This window comes from Sabethes cyaneus, chromosome 3 (genome assembly GCF_943734655.1).
Source record: "Sabethes cyaneus chromosome 3, idSabCyanKW18_F2, whole genome shotgun sequence".
Classification (NCBI taxonomy): Eukaryota; Metazoa; Arthropoda; class Insecta; order Diptera; family Culicidae; genus Sabethes; species Sabethes cyaneus.
Window position 1 is genome coordinate 220401656 of NC_071355.1, and position 20104 is coordinate 220421759.

The window sequence follows — 20104 nt, forward strand, 5'->3', positions numbered from 1 at the left end:
AAAAACAAACCCCAACGGAAAACTCCCCACAGCAGGGTAGTAGAACAGTATCCCACTGTCCGGTTCGATTCGTGCGATTCATTAAACATCGCACAACACGTCCGGCTCCAATGTCAAGTTTGCGAAAAACAAAATTATAAACTTATCGGGAGCGTACCCGCCTCCCGGTGCTAAATATTCATGTAGCTGTTGAGGAAAGTGTTAATTACAGAACTTTTCTGTTCCCTGGGTAAAGAACACGGGAAAATCCTATATCCTTGGGAAATTGAAGGGGCCCCTTTGCCGGCGACCCACCGGGGGGTTGCACGGGCGGTGTGGACGTGCACCGCTCCGAAGCAATGCTTTCATATTAATTTCCTTCCCCTGGAGGTAATCTTTCTTCGGCGTGCGCCTTTTTACCTTGGATTATGATGATAGGAGGATGCTACAAACTACTTCCACCACCTGGCCCGGCTCCAACCGACCGAGGTTGTCGTCAACGTAGCAGCAAGCGGTACGGTTTGCAAATTTACAGCATCGTAGAGGATTGCGGATAATAAGTTTTTGCCACCACACGCCGCTCGTCCCGGTTCGAACCCCTTCTGGAAGCAAAGCAAAACAGGGTGGATCCATCGAACGCGGTCCGTAGTGTTAGTACATGCTCTTCGACATCGAGAACAAGGTTGCCTGGTTTGGTATGCAAAGCCTGATTCGCCCTCTTGCCATGGGGCAGAAGCAAGGCTACAGGATCAGAATCGGTTCAGTGTGTTGATGGGATTATGGGTGGCAAGTACTGTCTATAAAGATGTGATAAGCAATAAATTTTAATGCTACGGATACAAACTACTGCACCTTTGGTGCATCCAGCTCGAGGATGGCCTCCTCGGTGATGGGGACTTTGGTGGAATGTTACTGGGCTATGAATTCTGGGGTTGATACTCAAACCTATTCAAGATTTATTAGGTATTACTTCGTTTATGGGTGGTTGAATCATTTTGTGTTCACAGGTGGGCGGTCAATCGCAGCAGTAAAGCCACTCAATCGAAAACAGACTAGTTTAAGGTAGGGTTTTTTACGCCGTTGGCTTGTGAGCGACAATGTTGGAATTTTAGTTAATGAAAATAACTTGGTAACCATCCCTATTCAATGATAAATTAATCCGGTCCTTCTACGAATAACATTTTTGTTTATAATTGTCGGTTTGTCTCAGCTGCAGGTCACTTCCCATTGATTCAACAAGGCAGTTCCTATTAACTTTAACTTCCTATTAACTTTATTCGAATAATGCTTAACTTTATAGTAAATCAAAACAAAAATGCTAGGTTGAAATTATCCCTCAAGTTGCTAACAGTTAGTTTCAAACTGCAATTACAACTTACCGCAATATTTCACTAGTCTGCCAATTCACACTGACAGCAAAATATTTACAATTTCGAATGTGGAGGAAGAAATCATAAATAGACTAAAAGACCGAAATAGCAAAACTTTAATTGGCACTAAAAATAATGAGAAAATTCTGACAAAATTCATCTCTAGATTCTTTGACATTAAGTTAGATTCAACTAATTATTTTCTATTTTCTAAATGGTGGAAACTCATAAAAATTAGTCACTAAAAACATTAAATAAGATTAAACTAAAAACGAAACATTTCACTTGGGATTTCCAAAAACATATTGAACTCAGTATCGATCAAATTTAGTGTTTTTCGATTTTGTCGCTCCCTAATTTCATTACGTTTTTACCCGATTATTATATATACTTTGTTTACCCGATTTAATTACCTTATTTACCCGATTTGCATGGGTCGCGAAATGTTCATTGAGTTCATTGAGCGCTTACGGCTTTTCTGCTCGATCAGTCTTCGCTGATCTTTCGCCGCGATCGGTTAAGTGTATCTCGTATCTCTTCGTCGTCGTGTCGTGGTTCTTTCGTAGAAGCTAGCGCCGTTTTGTATCTGGAGGATTTGCATTTAGGTACCGTTACGAATGCTAGCAGTGCGTCTTGTTCAATAGTGTGTGATTTGGGTTTGAATTTATTTGCTATATGACAAGGACAACCGACCATATGCATGACGCTGTGAACTGAAGTCAATCAATCGTCGCAGCGTGAAGAGTTGTTCAAGGCCTTTTTGTACTGGAAAATGATACCTAGATATAGGTTTCTGTAAGCGCCATAAGTGTTGTGTCTTGTCCGCAGTTATTTACGATGAACGCGAGGGTGAGTTTTCTCAGCAAGTTTTAATGACTTCAATGATTGCAACTGTATTTAGGTCGTGAATATGTATTAAAATATCGTCATCATCGTGTCTATTCTTAAAGCATTTAATTGGCGTCGTTCGTCTCTACTTACCGTTACAAATGCCGTTTGTGTGTACTTGTTCGGTCGGATTTCTGCATACGGCGTGATAATCTTATACCAGCGTGAATAATTTTAGTTTGAGTTTTTAGCGTTTTGCATCGCTTTTACACTAGAAAATGACGATTTTGAGAGTTTGCGTGTTTAATTTTAATGACATACGTATAGGGGAATGTCCCCGGTTATGAAACAAGTTTTGTTTTTTGGACACAGCTTTTGAACGGATTATTTAATTCCGAATCTTAAGCATTTGAAATATTAAAACTTTCTAAACAACTTTCCGGCATCTTTTTCGAACGCGTTTCCTAAAAAACATTCTAAAAGCTGTATTTTGATTGTTTGCTTAAAAGGTAGAGGTACAATGAGACGAGGCGTTGGTAGTCATTTGGTAGTGCTAGTTTAATAAACACGTCAAAAACGATGGGTGTTATACAACCGGGGCCGTTTTACAACAGGGGACAGTCCCCTACATATGTTCGAAGACAGAAATAATTACTGGTGAGTGCAGTGCATGTAGCTCGTGATTCATACGCCCCCGCCACTCTCCGTTTTAGTTTGTACTCCGCCAAATATCGTCCGCAGCACTTTCCGCTCGAACACGGCAAGGGCGCGTATGTCTTCTGTGAGCAACGTCACGGCTTCAAGTCCATAAAGAACTACCGGTCTAATAAGGGCGGCGTACGCTTCCCGATCGTAGCGTTTTACGAAGGGTAAAGTAGGGTAGGCCCGATTTCCCGCTTGGATGCACCGCTGGATCTCCTTTTTTTTGTATAGGCTTACCACTGACCACAACTTTATTGATCTATTGTAATGTTGCCCGGGTGTATGCTGTATTCTGCACTGCATTTCTGTGCTTTATCGTTATTGAGTAAACGATAAGCTTATATTTTTTTATACGTGCTTATGTGTTGAGGGTTTTACCCATGCTTCGATGCATGTCCTACTATACCAAACCTGTTTCGCCTTGTTATAGTTAGCACTGATGAGTCCTCCTGAGGTTCAAAACCATTTCCTCATTAGGTCCTCATACCAGTATACTAACCATAAGAAGCGTCTTCGGGAATAATGTAGAACTCAGCATGAAGGAAGGGTGATGAGGGGCCTGAGAATAAACCCATGCTAAAGTCACTTTGACATCGAATGGCCTGATTCTACTAAGATTCGAACCCACGACCATTCGCTTGTCAAAGCAGACTCGGTAACCTTGCGGCTACAGAGCCCCCCTGGGCCGTGATCGTCTAGTGGTTAGGACCCTACGTTGTGGATCTCCTTACTAGTGTTGTTGTCCGCGGTCACCAGCGATCCCAAATACACGAACTCCTCTACCACTTCTAGTTCGTTACCGTCAACGGTTACCGTTCGTGGGACACGCGCGTTTGTTTGAGCCGCTTCCTTTCATGTATTTGGTCTTTGACGCATTTATTTTAGCCCAATTCTCCTAGACTCCGCTTTCAGTCTGGCGTAGATTGCCTCCGCCTTCGCAAAGTTCCAGGCTATGATATCGAAGTCATCCTCGAAATCCTCGAAATAACCCAGTGTAGAGCCTTTACTAGCGTTTCTCCGCCATGTTTATAAAGCTCTACCGGTAGGCGGTCCTTCCCAGCGGCTTTATTGGTCTTCAGCAGCCCGACTTCCTCCTCAGGATCGTGGTCAACTGGTTCCTAGCTCGTCGGTATTTGGCCAGGTTCTCTCTAGTGTCAATACTTAGATAATTATTCCAAGCAGTTTTTCTCCTCCACCGCTTGTTGGCATTCCCCATCGAACAAATCATTTTGTGTACTCCGAGGCTCAATACCTAGTGCGGCCTCTCCGATGGCCGAGCGTATTCTACCCCAAACGTCTTCGAGGTTTGAAGCACCCAACTCCTCGGAAAAAAGCAGTGCCTCATTCAGTATTCGCGCGCAGTTCTCGGCAACTTGCGGGTTATCTAGCTGCCTGATGTTCAGCCGAGGAGGGCGACTTTGACGTGTCCGGCATACGGTGGACAGCTTTGAGCGCACATGTACTGCTACTAGGTAATGGTCAGAATCAATATCCGCACCCCGTCGGGAGCGTACCTCCTTCCCGGTTAGTATACGACCTTAGTTTCCACCGGGGTTGGTTACCCGATCTCCGCTAAGGTTGCTCGTATTCCGGCTGATACCACGAGGAGGTCGGGATCGGAGTTGCTGGATAAGAGGCTAGCGACCACTATGGGGTCTATATTCCGCATTTTCCAGCCATTTATCAATATAACCATAGACAATTTTTGCATTTTTATCATTAACTAGCTGACCCAACAAACTTCGTATTGACACAAAATAAACTGTGTTGTGCATAAATCATGAATCTCGAATAACCTTTGTCACAATCTCGAGTCATACCACATTGAAGGTGACAGTTATTTGAGTAACCTTCCCGAAGACTGTACCTATCTAACTAGTCAGCAGCGCAAGATACAGTCTTTATAAGAATATTACATATATGCTAGCACCAGGTAGTCATATTACTCCGAAGCACTACAATCCACCGAAAAACCCTTGATCTGCTAAACAACTTTGTCGAAGACACGTTCTGTATGGTCAGGATCACGAGTTATTTCAGGTTGGAACCAATTAAGTCAATTCCCATATGCTACGTAGAGTAAGATGGTTTTCATTAAGGCGGTCTTAAGGCACTATAAGCGTTCTTATTGGAGGGATTCCTGTACTAGAGTTTCTTTTTACACGGGTGAACCCCCCTTCATTCCGTCTAGACATGCAATAATTTTGTATCACATAGGTATTGTTCTTGCTGGAATTTTGAAAAAAATTAGTACTTTTTTGAATCAATCATGATACATTGCAAATTTTCCCTAAATTTTTCAAGAACGCATACTTTTGACTTTCGTCATTCACCTTCTGTCTTTGTTTTTCCGTACTTCATCGTTCATCTCTCATCGTTTGGTTTTTTGTCTTTCACCTTTAATGTTTCGTGTTTTTGCTGTGTACTCCGTTACCTTATACCGTCGTCTTATTGTCGTTTCCAGGCTTTTTTTTTTTTTGCTTTTGCGTGTCCTCGGTGTGAGAAAGTCTAACCGGAATTAACCTCTTGGTTTTGCTGTTGTCGTTTTTCGTTCGTTGTATGGCTTTCTGGCATCATTACATCCTCTTTTTTTCTGTTTTCAGCAAATTGTTATAATTTCATAGTCTCTTCATTGCTTTTCTGCATATATTTATAGTCTTTTCATCGTGTCATATTGATTTTGTTTTGCATTTTCATCGCCTTTTTCAGTGCTTTTTTGGTGTATTTTCACCGTATTTTTGTCTTCTTTTGTGTTTTCTTCATTGACTTTTTGTCGCCTACTTCCCAAGTAACAATTTGGGTTTCATTACACTCTTATGATTGCATTTGAGACCATAATTGGTCATGAAAACCGCCATAAGAGTATCATGAAACTCACATTCTTGCTTGGGTTGTCTTTATTTCTTCGTTATTTTTCCATCGCCATTTCGATGTCTTTTTGCTACCTGTTCATTTTCTTTTTGTCGTTTATTTGCTGTCTTTTCGTCATCTGATCGTTGTTTATTCGCCATGTTGTTGTTGCTTTCTCGGTACCCTTTTGTTATCTCTTTGTTTCCCTTTCTACGTACTCGTGGTCTCTCTGTCGTATTTTTGTTGTCTTTTCATAGTCTTTTTGCCATCTTTCTATCGTATTTTCGTCATTTTTTGACGTTTGGTTTTGGCGTATTCAACAGTTGTATTTTGTCGGCTTTTTGACGTCTTTTATTGCTGATTTGGCGTTTTTTGGTTGCCATGTTTTCTTCGTTGTTTTATTTTTTCGTCTTCTTTCGTGCAGCTTGCTGTCGAGAAAATATAAAATGTTGTCTTTTCTTCTTGTTTTTTATCGCTGTTTTCATGTCTTTTCATTGTCTTTTTTATCGTATTTTCACGTCATATTTTTGTCGTCTTTTAGTAAATTACATCGATAATCTTTTGAAGAACCATTTGCTTCCCATCGACAAAAACACTTCAAGAATGCACCATGCTGCTTCCAACAAGATTCTGCACCACCTCACCAAGCGAAAGCTTACAGTAGAGGGCCCCAAAATAGCACTTTATCATAAAACCACCCTTCGAATGATATTTTAGGGCCTCAAAAGAATAAAGGGTAGGTAAATGAACTAGAACTATATACTAAACGTTACCTACGTTTTTGATAATAGGAAATATGAACCTTCCACAGAATTTGGCACCATTTAATAAAGAATCACTTTCAAAAAAGGGCGTATTCATTTTGTTAGATATTATGTTTAAAAAATCATATTTCGAAAACTATGGTTTGCATCAAAATGATGTCTAAGCGTGAGTTGTAGAAAACTGATTTTTAAACATAAAAAATTAACACTGAAATTTGTTTATCGTTTTTGGACAATCAGCAGATGATATAATCAACAAGATGTATTCCGACAAATTGTAAGGAATAATTTAATGTAGTTATTAAAAATTCTATAGCTTGGTGATTCGGGTGATGCTATAAAATATCTCTTTTCAGCATTTCAGGACTTTCAGTGTTGAAAAGACTTTTTCGACCAATTTTAGCCTGTACCTACCGATTGCCCGCAATGGAATCGCCAGGTTTGAGTAGCTGCTAATACACAACATGCCTTCCACGCAGAAATCACAGATGACTAGGTTTTTTCGTTTTTTTTTGGTCTACTTTGGTTCTTCTATTTGGTTTTTCATAGTTTTCGCATCGACTTTACTTAACTTAACTTAAATAATCTATAGCTATTCTTTGTTATAATATCTTAATAACGTTCAAACATTATCAAACAGTATACTAACTAGAAACATTGGATATCAGTTCAAATGCAATACAGAACCAACCAACTGTCGTAAACTGAAAATCCCGTAGCTCCCATTTTCAAATGGACCGTTTCGCTGTCATTCCGAAGGACGACGCAACAGTAGCAGCATCTAGCACCAAACGGGAAAAACCACAGGCCGACATTTCTCAGCTGTCGTGGTTCTCACCTCCGAAGTAAAGATTTTCACTCCCAAAACATTAACCTGACACCTCCCGAATTGCTCTCCGGTGCGCTTCTTCCGGCTGTCGTCGCAATCCTTTCCTTTCGGGTGGATTTTGCTCTAGAAATTAGAAATCAGAAAATCAGAGAGCGCACGCTGGCTCGTAAAAAAGCATCCGTCACAAAACAGAGAGGATTGGATAGGCAATTTCTCACCAGCTCATACGGTGAGAGCTCGATGAGACAGGAATCGTAGACGGCGGACGTCGTTCATCGCGAGGGGTAGGTTAGGGACGATGGCCAAACAATGACGATGATAAGACGTTCGTACAATTATCACCCGCCGCCCAACCTACCCTGGGCCATAACATGCACCTTACAGTGGCGACTTTTCCTTCGCTGAAAATGGAAGTCGAGAAGTGGTGTGTGTGAAGCCTGTTATTGCGCCTGCTCACCACCAGGCGGGACACGATGAGTTTGGCTCGGCAGTTTGGGATTGTGTCTCACGCTATGTTCGAAACAATTCGAACTCATTTTCGAATGATACTCCCTCTCCAGTAGAGCGTTCGTGAGAAGAGTACGAGGAAAATGCACTTAACGCCACTTGCGCTCAGTGGGAGAGACTTTTCCGACGAAACCACCCTCACCTTGCTGTGTGGTGGTTTTATAAAATCTTCGCTCAATCCGCTCGGGCCAGTTAGTTTGCACTGTGTCCTTTAGCCGAAAGGATGATGAAAATTTCTCGCGGATAGTTCTGAATCGCGGTTGTTTTTAACTAGAACTTTCACCAGTTCCGGTGGTTTTCTTGCGGGGTTAAAACTTCAATCCACGACCGCTGAAAAGAAAAACTTTGAGTCGGTGGACGCGTTTCGATCACGAGTGTGTTTGTTTGTTATAGTTCTGGGGAAGAAAACTGTGAAATTGGCAAATCTGCCGTAACAACCCAGTAATTTGCCAATCTCGTTAAGTGATTTTTCGGAAAAGTCGTGATTGCTTGATGCAGGAAGAAACATCTAAAGTCGGCAGCTGTGGCCTGAAAAGTATCAGAGAAAAGAACAAGTGTCGGTGGGGCGAAGAAAACTCTGTGAATGAAGTCGAGAGCATCCTGTCGAGAGTGAATCCAACCGTTGTGAAGCAGTGGTGAAGAGCCCGATTAAGTAGCAGGGAAAAATCGCGAAACAGCTGGTTCTTGAATTGGCCATTTTAGGTGCGTGTATTTTGATGTGAATTTTTTATGAAAATATTGGCAGTTCCGTCTGAAAGTTTAACCTAAAATTGAAAATCTCCGATCAATGTTGCGTATTGGAAAAGTCGGTGATTTCGGTCATGTGAACCTAATCCGGTTGATTAATTGCTAATCTGCCGCTGACGTCTGCGGCCGGATTCAAGTGTCGATGCTGAAAAGTTCAATATCCTGAACTTCCCCTTTTTCGATTCAGCGAATTTTGCGTCCGGCGGCAGTTTTCCGTTCAAATATTGTTGAAGTTGGATAAGCGCTTCAAAGCTGCTACTAACCCACGTAGAATTGCTGTTAAAAAGTTAATGATTTCCCGACAAGAGCGTTCAAGTTTGCGTAACGAGATAACAGCGTAGTCATATTCGTTCCGGGATTCTGTGAGTACAACACAATACAATCGGGTGTAGGGGTGGTGAGGGGAGGCTGCACGGTATCCTAGCAGTACCAGCTCGGTACAAGTGCGTTCGAGCTGAAGGGTTGATTTTTCACGGCAATAGCTTGTCAGAAAATTAAGTGCTCTGGTTTTCGCTTCCCCTGGGAAACGATTAATATCACTAAGGGCCTTTGTTTTGGATTTTGGCTCTCGATCAGTAATTATTTCGAGTGTTCTGCGTGATTTTGAAAGGTTGCTTGATGTTACACGCCTATTGATTACTGGTTCTTGAACTTTGTTCAAATGTTTTGAAAAAATATTTTACCTATTGATTGTGTAAGTTTAGCTCAAGATGCTCTTGCGGATCTGGTTGTGAGTGAGAATTTCAATGTCAACGGTCAACGGCAGGTTTATTTTGTGGTTTTGGTAAACAATTTGCGGTGAAGTTGACAGATAAAAGAAAGTCCAATTTTATGTTACTAATTTATAGTACAATATTATTGTCAACCAAAACACACGTAAGGTTTTCGTTAAGGATTTTGACAAGACTTTTGCGTAGAATAATTTTATGAATCAAGCGGTTTGATTGATTAAATAATTTTAATATACGAGACACAGCACGTATTACTCTTACAAAATTTAAAGATAAAAATGTGTCTTGTCAATTAATTTTCGTATTGTGGTGCTTTTACGTTGGCACGTTGGGCACAGAAGCAAGTAAAAAGTACCTCAGTTAATGTGATGATTTCTGAAATGAATTTTAATCCATGCAACTTTGGCGTATGATTTTCTGCGAATCCTTTACACAGTAACCCGTGTGTTCGTTAAACTTTGCAAATTTATTGCATTGCTTGTAAGTGAAGAGTGAACGCGGACAATACGAAACTCTCCCCATATCGACTCATAAGTAGCTTATTTTAAAGTCGGATTAAACATTTTGGTACTTCTTACTTAATTCTTACAGGTTACTACTACACTTAATTGTGCATAAAATAAATATATTTAGTATTTAACTTCATCTTTATCTCAGTATAACTTCATCTCAGTAAAACTATAAGGAGTTGATGTTTTTAGCAAAGCTGACCAGTAGACCAAGATCTTTCGGTCTGTGGACAAAGTTTCATAGGTTTTTCACCTAGCGGCGTTAATATTCGAGTGAACTCTATTTAAGCATGCCTTTTATATGCAGTTAGTGCTAGTAACAAAACGATAAAGAAATAAATCTTTGTTAAACTTTTCTGTTGGGGAAGAATAAATGCTTATCTTTGTTAACGTAATAACGTCGCATGGTGTATGGTTTTTAACTGCAGAGAAGCGGATAATTCAGGCAATTAACATCCAGAAACACTCGCTTATAAGATAAAATTGATCCATGGAAGGCTAGGTCGAAATTAATAATGAAATTATTTAGATTTTTCCATTATCAGCATCTGTGGCTCGAGCAGCACGTTCCTCACAATCGACAATTGAATCTATATGAATCTACTCAGAATATTTTGAATCTACATTAGAAATGAGTAATTGCAAAACATGGAAATGAAACTTGGATCAAAACTATCATCTCTGTTCAAAAATAAATCTGGTGTACCCCAAGGCAAAAACTTAGGACCACTTTTATTTATTTTATTCTTTAACGACGCTGCATATACTATTCTGACTGGTTGCAGAGTGGCATATGCTAATTGATTTAGAATATACTTGACGATTTACTGCTTCGATGACTATCGTCGTCTTAAGATAATTTTATACACATTTGTGGATTGGTAGAAACTGAACTACTTCACGACTAGTATTACCAAATGTGAGGTAATTACATTCCATTGTATCAAATCGTCTATCGCATTTACCACAGAATTTGGCTTCTAAAGTGGTTCATTAGTGATGCAAGTACGTGTAAGCTATTTTTATTGGAAAACAGTCTTCTAAATTACTCTTACAGTTAATAAAAACTGAAGTAATTCTAAGTGTTGATTTTATATATGTCAAAAGCCTTAGTACTTAGCCTTAGCCTTAGCCTTAGTGGTACTGTGGGACTTCCCCTTATTACAAAATTGAAGTAAAGTATGTAAATTACTCATATAAAAATTTTCAAGTCCATCTGGTTGTACTAGATATCGTTTTTCTTTAAAAGTAAAAGAGGGAATATTCGCGCAATATTTTTTTTTACAATTTTCTAGAATTTCTGAAAATTGATAACTCTTGAACGCATGATCAGAATGTTATATTATTAATATCATCATGTCAAGAAATTTTTTCTTAACACATTTTTCATACTATCAATTCAAAACAAATTTTGTATGTGGCTCTGGAAGCTCCAAAAGCGAAAGCCGTCTACAGACGGCTTTGCCCGTTAACCGGTTAACACTGATAGGTCGGATGGATTATAAATAAAATAAAATTAAATTAAATGTTGCATAACTTTGGTTCAATAATACCATTAAGAATTATTGAGGGAGCTGTTAAAAAAACCAATTCACAGGTCTGCCATAAAAAAAACTGCACATTTTCGAGGGTCATTATAACTGAAGAGTGGTTTCTTTAGCCAAAAATTGAAATTCATTTGGTTGAAATAATGATCTTGACGGACCACAACGATTATTTTTCTCATTTTTTAAATTTGTTGTAACAAACTGATCAAAAACACTCGTTTTTAACTCAAAACACCGCCGCCATTTTGTGCCTGTAAATCTCGGGAACTGAAATTAGTTCTAATCTAATCTAATATCATACTCAATACTCATCCTGGAAAATGATGATTACATGAATCTATCATTTTCTTATCAACGGCCAGGTCAACTGTATGGTATGTACCGAAGAGAGAATTCCATGGATTCCAGTAGAACCACTAATAATACCTAATTTCAATCAACTCTTTGAAATAAAGGGGAAGAAGAAAGCGTGGACCTCCCGTACCAAACATTTCTTATATAATATATTAACAGTCGTTGGAAATATCTTTGCTGACAAAGGTTAAGTGATACTCGGGATACTCAGGGATCAACTAATGATTTTAAACCAGAAACCAGGCTGCAGTGGGCTAGGGATGTAGCACGTTATTTCGCTCTGTGGAAGTGGATTAAAAACACCAACTACCAAAAATATCTTACAAATCTTGTAGCTTGAGTTAGTTAACCATCCCGAAAATGATGGTTTGTGGAAAACACGCTTAATTTTTTTTAATATTATAGAGAATCAACGAATAAGAGAAAATAAATTGCTCGATCGCACACCGCTGCTTACGTTTACTTATTTTACTATAGCTGTCCAGTTAGTTTTCGCTAGTCCACGCATTGGTTGGGAGTAGTAGCACCAGTCGAATGCAGTGATTGTTTTTGCGGAAGTGAGACATAAAATTTTTTGGTTATTGTGGCAACCATCCGTATGGCAATTAGCTAACAATATCGATAATATCGATAATTTAAAAGCACTTCATCATTATGGTAACATGGTTTATGCTTTGGAACGCGAAAGTGGGGTGGAATGGTCAAAAATTGTAATTAAATAAAAAACTAATCCAATTTAATACTACTATGTATATTTATTCTTGACAGATACGTATTTCGCCTACGACTTGCAGGCTTCCTCAGTGTCTGTTTTCGAACTCGGTTTCGTATTATACTAAGACGCTCCAAAAACTTCGGTCAAAAATTGGTCAAATATGAATATAGATATGTTTGTGAATGTATCTGATGCGAAAAATGATTAATTGGATCAACTAGAAAATTTCGAAATAGATCCAAATTAAATTCAGATGTGCACTTGTTGGTGGGGCTCGCATTCACGCTCTTTCGATTGGTACACGAATGTTTTACTCACTAAACTACTGTCGCCCGGTGCATTACGTAGTCTAACATACAGTTTTGTTTTATTCTCCTAATTTCATCATTCCCGTGTATACATACTCGTATGCCACGATATTATTTTTGTACGACTGCTGTTCGTTTCTACCGTTGAGACGATAGTCTTTTATCTACTCGTGTAGAGTTGCTGTCACCGATCGCCACCGATCTCAAATGCACGAAATCATTTACCATTTCTAGTTCATCGCCATCAATGGTTATCATTTGTGGAAAGCATGCTTTTGTCTCTTATGATTCTACTTCTTCCATGTATTTGGTCTTCAACATTCTTATTTTTCGTCCACTCCCATTAGACTCCGATTGCAGTCTGGCATAGATTGCCTCCGCCGTCGCAAAGTTCCCGGCTATAACATCAAAGTCAAATGAGAAGCCTTGGAGTGGGTTACCTTTGCTAAAAATCGTGCTTCTCGTTTCGATACCCATTCTTCAGATCAAACACTGTAAAGCGATATTCAAAAGCCTGCAAGATAAGCTGTCACCTGTCACCTTGTCTCAACCCTCGCCGCGCCTCAGAGGGACTCGAGAGTGTTCCCAAGATGCGCACGAAACTTATCACTCAATGCAATATAGTGCTGATTAGACGCGTCAGTTTTCCGGGAAACCGTGTTCATGCATTATCTGTCATAGGCGGTCTTGATCGACTATATTATTCCCAGCCAGCACCAACTCGTATATCAAAGTACAAAAATTATCGTACATATCTCTTAATAAACTCGGAATCGTAACTAATGCTTAATAAAGTGCGCCCAAGTTGATTTTCTGTCGTATGAAATGACAGTAACTGACACACATACGATATTCAGCACAGAATCGTATAGCAGAACGGAGCGAACCGGGCTTAATCGAATATTAGGCCGTATGAATAAAACAGTTTACTTTGCTTTTCCCATTTAAATCGTATGGGAGCATTTGCTCTAACTCTTTTATTCGTACGGCCTATTATCGTATATAATTACTTATATAGCTGTAACGCGTATATTTATTCCTCATCACGCATGTCGCCTCCAAAATAGTACGAATATGCCAGCTTTGCCGCAACAAATACGATTGATTAGCATGTATATATGTACGTAATGGTGATTTTTAACGTTTTATACATATAAAAATGCTTGCTGGGTTATATGCTGCTTTGAAGTCAATAAAGATGTGATACGTGGGCGCGTTGTACACCCGACAGTTCTGTCGAATGGTAAATTTGCTTCGTAGCGGCGCGCCCAATAGTTCTTTACGAAACCTTGTGCTATCGGTGATAGCCGGCACAACTGAATCTGGAAGAGTAGTATTAACTTTAGGTGAAGGTAAAGAAGGCAACGTTAAGTGAATTGGAATCATCGAATTTTGATTTCGTTAGATCTAAATTTACATTGATTATGTCATTCGAATGGCACTTGTTGGCTTCTTTTGACGTGAGAGGCTCTGTATTAGACAGATCTCAGATTCAGGGATAATTTTTATTACAGGTATACTCTATGTCGAAAAAGACACTGATGAAGCCTGCAAGTCGTAAACGAAATGCGTATCCATCAGAATAATAAAATAGTTAGTCAAATTTAACAGGAAAAAGGTTGGTTTTTTCATTCAATATTTCTAAAATCTATTAAGATACTAAACAGAAAAACTTTAGGCAATTATGATCACTATGACGTATGGCCCTTTTACCCCGTGAAAAATGGCCCGTCTTACCCCTACCTAACAATTTACATTATTTTGCATTTATCTCTCAATCCGTACTATTTTATATACATTTTTCGCCACACGCAGAACAAGAATTGCCCAATTAAAGTCAGTGGTAAGAGAAACGTCAAAATACTTAGCTTTTTTTTGCTGAAAAACCTTAAATTTGTTGCTGCTGAAATTATATCGCATGAAGACACTGCGAACGAAAAGTTTGTTTTGATTCTAGTTTTGACGTTGGATACGGCCGAATGCCACAGGTTGTCTCGAAAGTGTTTAGATAGGTTAATAAACAAAACATACTGGGGCATTTGTAGAAAATTTGAGGATTTCTTGACGAAATCGATGTGGTCCCTCTTACCCCGCCGGGCCTTCTTACCCCTTCTTACCCTACCTTGTAGGCGGCGTTTACCAGCGTTGTAACAGTCGAGCCGGTAACCCTTTTTGTAGATGGGACAAATCATTCCTTCTATCCATTCCTCCAGTAGCTTCTCCTTCTCCCAAATCCGGGAAACCCAGTGTAAAGCTATTACCAGCGTATAAAGCTCTGCTGGTGGGCGATTCTTACCGGCGGTCTGCAGTTTTGACTTTTCGAAGATAAGGTGCTGGGACATCAGTAGCCTATGTTTCGGGGTTCGATGCTGTCCTAACAAGCCAGTCGTCGTATGTTCGAATCTCGGCTGGGAGGTGCTGCTATACAGTCAGTAGGATCGTTGTTCCGTAATTGTCCTCTGATAGCCGGCTGCGAAGTCTGTCGATAAAGAAGGATCAAGTTCTCAACAGGACGTTTATACCCATTGCTTTTTTGTGCTGGGACATTACTATCTTCCATGTACATTCCCAGATTCTTTCGTTCCGCCTCCATCTGCAACTTCGCTATTGAGGTATTCGCCGAAGAACTGTTCTCACCTGTTGACCGCCTCGCGCTCATTTGTGATCAGATTACCTCTCTCGTCTCTACACATGCCAAGTTTCGGTGTGTAGCCCTCGCGAGATTAGTTCACCTTCTCGTGATACTTTCGCGCATCATTGGCTTGGAATGGAGGTTTTAATTCTTCACTATCACTGTCCTCCTTCGGCGCTTTTTACTCGTCAAGGTCGTGGTCAACTAGTTCCTTGCCCCTCGACACCAGTTCTGAACGAGTTTGATGGTTTTCTCAGCAATCATTTCTTAGAATTTCTAGCAAGTGCGTGCTTTTTTGGAAAATTTGTTTTCCAATTGCTGGATAGTGAAAATTAGTGAAAACTTTCAAAGTCAAATTTCTTCATAGATTTTCTGTATGATCTGCCTTGCTTCACAGGAACGAACGCACATTATATTAATCATGGGCGTAGCCAAGGAAAGTGGGGTTGGCAGTTCAAGCCGCCTCTAAGGCAAATTTATAATCGGCGTTACCAATCTATAGCATAACATGATAATGTTAGGTACAAGCAGCAAGCGTTGAGATGCAAAAATATTTATGATGTGAACATGACATTTTGTCCCATTCTAGATTTGGCATTTGTCGAAGACTGTCTACAATATTGTCTTATCTCGTCGTTAACTGTTCCCTTCTAGCGTAAGACCCTTCTAGCGATAATCGGCTATCATATCGTTGCTTGAAAGACATTCGTACAAGCTACGTATTTGATTCTGTTATATTGTTTGCTTCTTGTGATCGGCGGTTTTCGGGGAAAATAAATATCAATTTAAATGCCAGTTTGTCCGTACGTTTCGAGTTACTTACTGGCTTTCACTCATCATCTGCGGACAAAATTTTACGACTTTACACTATACACTCTATCTTTTTACTATCTCTGCTATATTCTGCTATCTCTGCTATATTATGCACCTGGCGAGAAGGATGGAGATCGTTCTGCAATCGCATAGCCAATGTTATGCTCACGTTTAAGTGTATCTAAGCGCAAAAACTAAGTGCATGTTCAAGTTGAAGTACAATCTCGAGCTCTAGCTCTACCTCAAGTTCGAGCCCAAGCCCTGGTGGAGCCTAAATTTAAGTTCAAATCTTAGCCTTGTTGAGGCCACCCCAAGTTAAAGTTCATAACCTAGTCCAAAACTAAATCTAAGTTCAAGTCCAAGCTCAAACCTAAGCCTGAACCTAATTCCAAAAAGCCCACACTCTAGTCCAAATCCGTAAGCCCAAGCACAAGGTGTCTAAATCTCCAAAAAACCCCAGGTTAAAGCTCAAGCTCAAGTTCAAGTCTAGCCTTAGGCCAAGTCGAACCCCAAGACCAATCCCAAGCCTAGGCCCCAAAAGTCGAGCCCCAAGCCCAAATCCAAGCCCAATAAAGGTCCAAGTCCAATTCCAAATCAAAGCCTAAGCTCAACCCTAATCTCAAACCGAAGCCCAAGCCCACGTCCAAAGCTCAGTAAACCCCAAGTCCAAGCCCAACGAGCACAGGCTTAAATTTATAAAGAACTAGCTGATCCGACGAACTTCGTATTGCCACAAATTAAACTGTGTTGTACAGAAATCGTGAATCTCGGATGGTCTTTGTCCCAACCTTGAGTTTTGCAAGTTTCTGAGGAGTTCATGGGTGTTCTACTATACAAATTTTCCTCACAGTAAAGTAGAAAACAACTCCTACCATTGCTTAGTCTGATAAAATAAAGCGGATTGCATTTAAATATTCGCTATCATTACAAACCATTTTTACGAAATACCAATTCTCGGTTGACCATAACGCGGAATATAGAGTTTTGCAGAATACGATTTCGTGAAAAGCCTTACGCGGGATGTACCATTTCACGGAAAATCCTTTCGTAGAAAGTACCATTTCGCAGGGGTGACCCAACTGAAAATAATAAACCTAGATAGAGGTGATCTATACGGGGCGCTGCCCCCCTCCCTGCAGTGACCGGCGCTTCCGACGGTAGGTCGCCGGCAACACTCGCCCTAAATCATCTAATGTTACTATTGATAGTTTTTGGTGGTCTAGTTACTGACAAATGTTTTATTATTTCTCGAATTCGATTAGTTTTTGAGTTACGTAAAAATTTCTGTTTTATTTGTATGAGAGTCCTTATACCCCTACCACAGGGTTGAGGGGTCTCAAACCATCATAAAAAAGTTCCTGCCTACAAAAACCCCCACATGCCAAATTTGGTTGATTAGTTCTCTAGTTATGAGGATATTTGTATTTCATTTATATAGGAGTCCCCTCCCCCACTATTGAAAGAGGAGAAGTCATAATACCCCTCATAAAGAGAGGAGGGGTCTCAATTCATCATAGAGAAAAAATTTGCCTACAGAGACATTCACATGCTAAGTTTGGTTCCATTTGATTGAATAGTTCTCGAGTTATGCAGAAACTTGTATTTCATTTGTATAAGAGCCCCCCCCCCTTCCCAAAGTGGGAAGGAGTCCTAATTCACCATAGAAAAAAATTTTGCTTCCAAGAACCTTCACATGCCAAATTTGGTTCCTTTGCATAATTAGTTCTCGAGTTATGAGAAAATTTGAATTTCATTTGTATGGGAGCCCCCCCCCCCCCCACTTAGTGGGGGAGGGGTCTCTAACCATCAGAAGAACCTTCCTTGACTCCAAAAACCCATGCATGCAAATTTTCACGCTGATCGGTTCAGTAGTTTTCGCTTCTAGGAGGAACATACGGACAGACAGACAGACAGACAGACAGACACACAGAAATCCATTTTTATAGGTATAGATTTCATCGACTCAGCCTATCTTCTTCCAACTCCAACTTTCCAACTTACGGTAAACGCAAATTAAAGTTTCAAAAATCACAATTGAAACGGTGGAAAAGATTTTACATTTCTTTTAGTTTATTCTCACTTCCAGAAAAGCTGAATGATTTTCATTCATTCGTTGCTCGACTTGTGAGCTCACAGATATGCGTATTTCGAAAACGACTTGTAACCTGGCACGTTAAAAAGAACTCGAGTTAAAACTTTAGAACTAGAATTAAAAGGAATTTTTCCATTTTATCTTGCGTGTTCGTGAATTACCTATACTAAGACGTTCGGAAATAATCAATAATTATTTTTTCTTTTTTTTAGAGTGGTTTTAACCCAAACGGTCATTCACCATAATAATTATTTCTCTATGCCTATAAGATTACAAGATTAGATTACATTACATTAGTTGATATTAGGAATTTTAATATCAGAGTAGAATGATGTAAATCAAAATCCCTGTAGTTATGTCGTGTATTTTCACAACACCTGCGGTTCTTGGTTTACGAAATAATAGATCTAATAATCCGTTAAACGGATTATACATTCATGTCGAGTGGTGGCGAAACAAATGATTGATTTTCTCACACGTTGGAGACTACTATTCTAATGCTATGATTATCCATTCCCCGTTTAGGATCGTCTTGCTTCCAAACTAACCAACAAGTCAAAGTGCATTTCATTGTTATAAATATAGTGATGTAGTTTTGGAACTATTATAATAATCTACCCAATAACTCACATAAAATAGAGTACAAGTACAAGTAATAATTTTTATTACTATTTTTATTAATGTGATTATTTAGTTTATTGCTAAAAATTCTTTCCTTCCATATTTGTGTGGAAATCTGCACCCCAATAGGATCGATTATGTTTGAGAGTATTATATTTTCGAGGTTCACCACATATCTAAAATGGTAAACATCATTGATAGTTCGCCTCTCATCTTGCATTATTTTTGAAATTGAAGCAAGGATATCAAGCGCACACTTTCAGCAGCATGCCGGTGTCGCGAAACCCTTTCCGACGCCCGATTCAATCCGATTTCAACTCTAATGTCGCGCGAAAGTGTCGAAGGTCACAGCCTAATCAAGGTTTCAAATTAGCATGACTCACGATAATGAAATTAATCGCTCAACATGATAGCACCATAAACCAACGATGCCAAACATCCTGTTTACCATCATCAGTCGTATCCAATCACGGAATCGCGTTAATTCCGTTGAACCTACCGGCTTTTCCGTCGATTTAACTTTTGACGCGAGGGAAAAAAATATTAAACGACCATGTCATCGATTTCAGCGTATCAACTTTGAACCGCACCGGAGGCCATGCCGCTCTCTGGGAACTGCAAAATTAGAACTTCCAGCGCGCAGGAGCTCACATCACGCCTCACCGATTTTCACACTCAATTACGCATCCCGACGTCCGAAGACCGCGCCGACGGCGGTTTCCGGGCGATAATTGTTTGGCGGGCGGCCGATTGGGGGCTGAAACAAATTTGCTTTCAAAATAAAAAAATAATATAAAAGAAAACCTGCAACTCATCGGTCTGTTCATAATTGCAGAACAATGTGCTGATGCCACCGGCACGGGATAGTGTCTGTTACGTCGAAGTTAATCGATAAACGACCGGAGATGCGATCCGTTTTCTTCCGTCGCAGCTTGATGAAGTGTATGACGTGGAACGCATTGTCACGTGGGGTAACTTTGAACCGCGCTCTTTTCGAGTTTCCCGAAAATATACCCAAGCAAGCAGCCAGATCCTTCCTGGCCCACATTGACGGTAGTTTAATTTCGCTCCAGTTAAGCGGGCAGCATGACACTGAAATGAAAGTTGACAGCCACCCTGACTGGGGTGCGGTAAGACGCTGGCACAAGGTCGGTCGGGGTGGGTGTTCTTTTCCTTGTTTTAAGAAATTCTTGTGCCAGGCTTTCT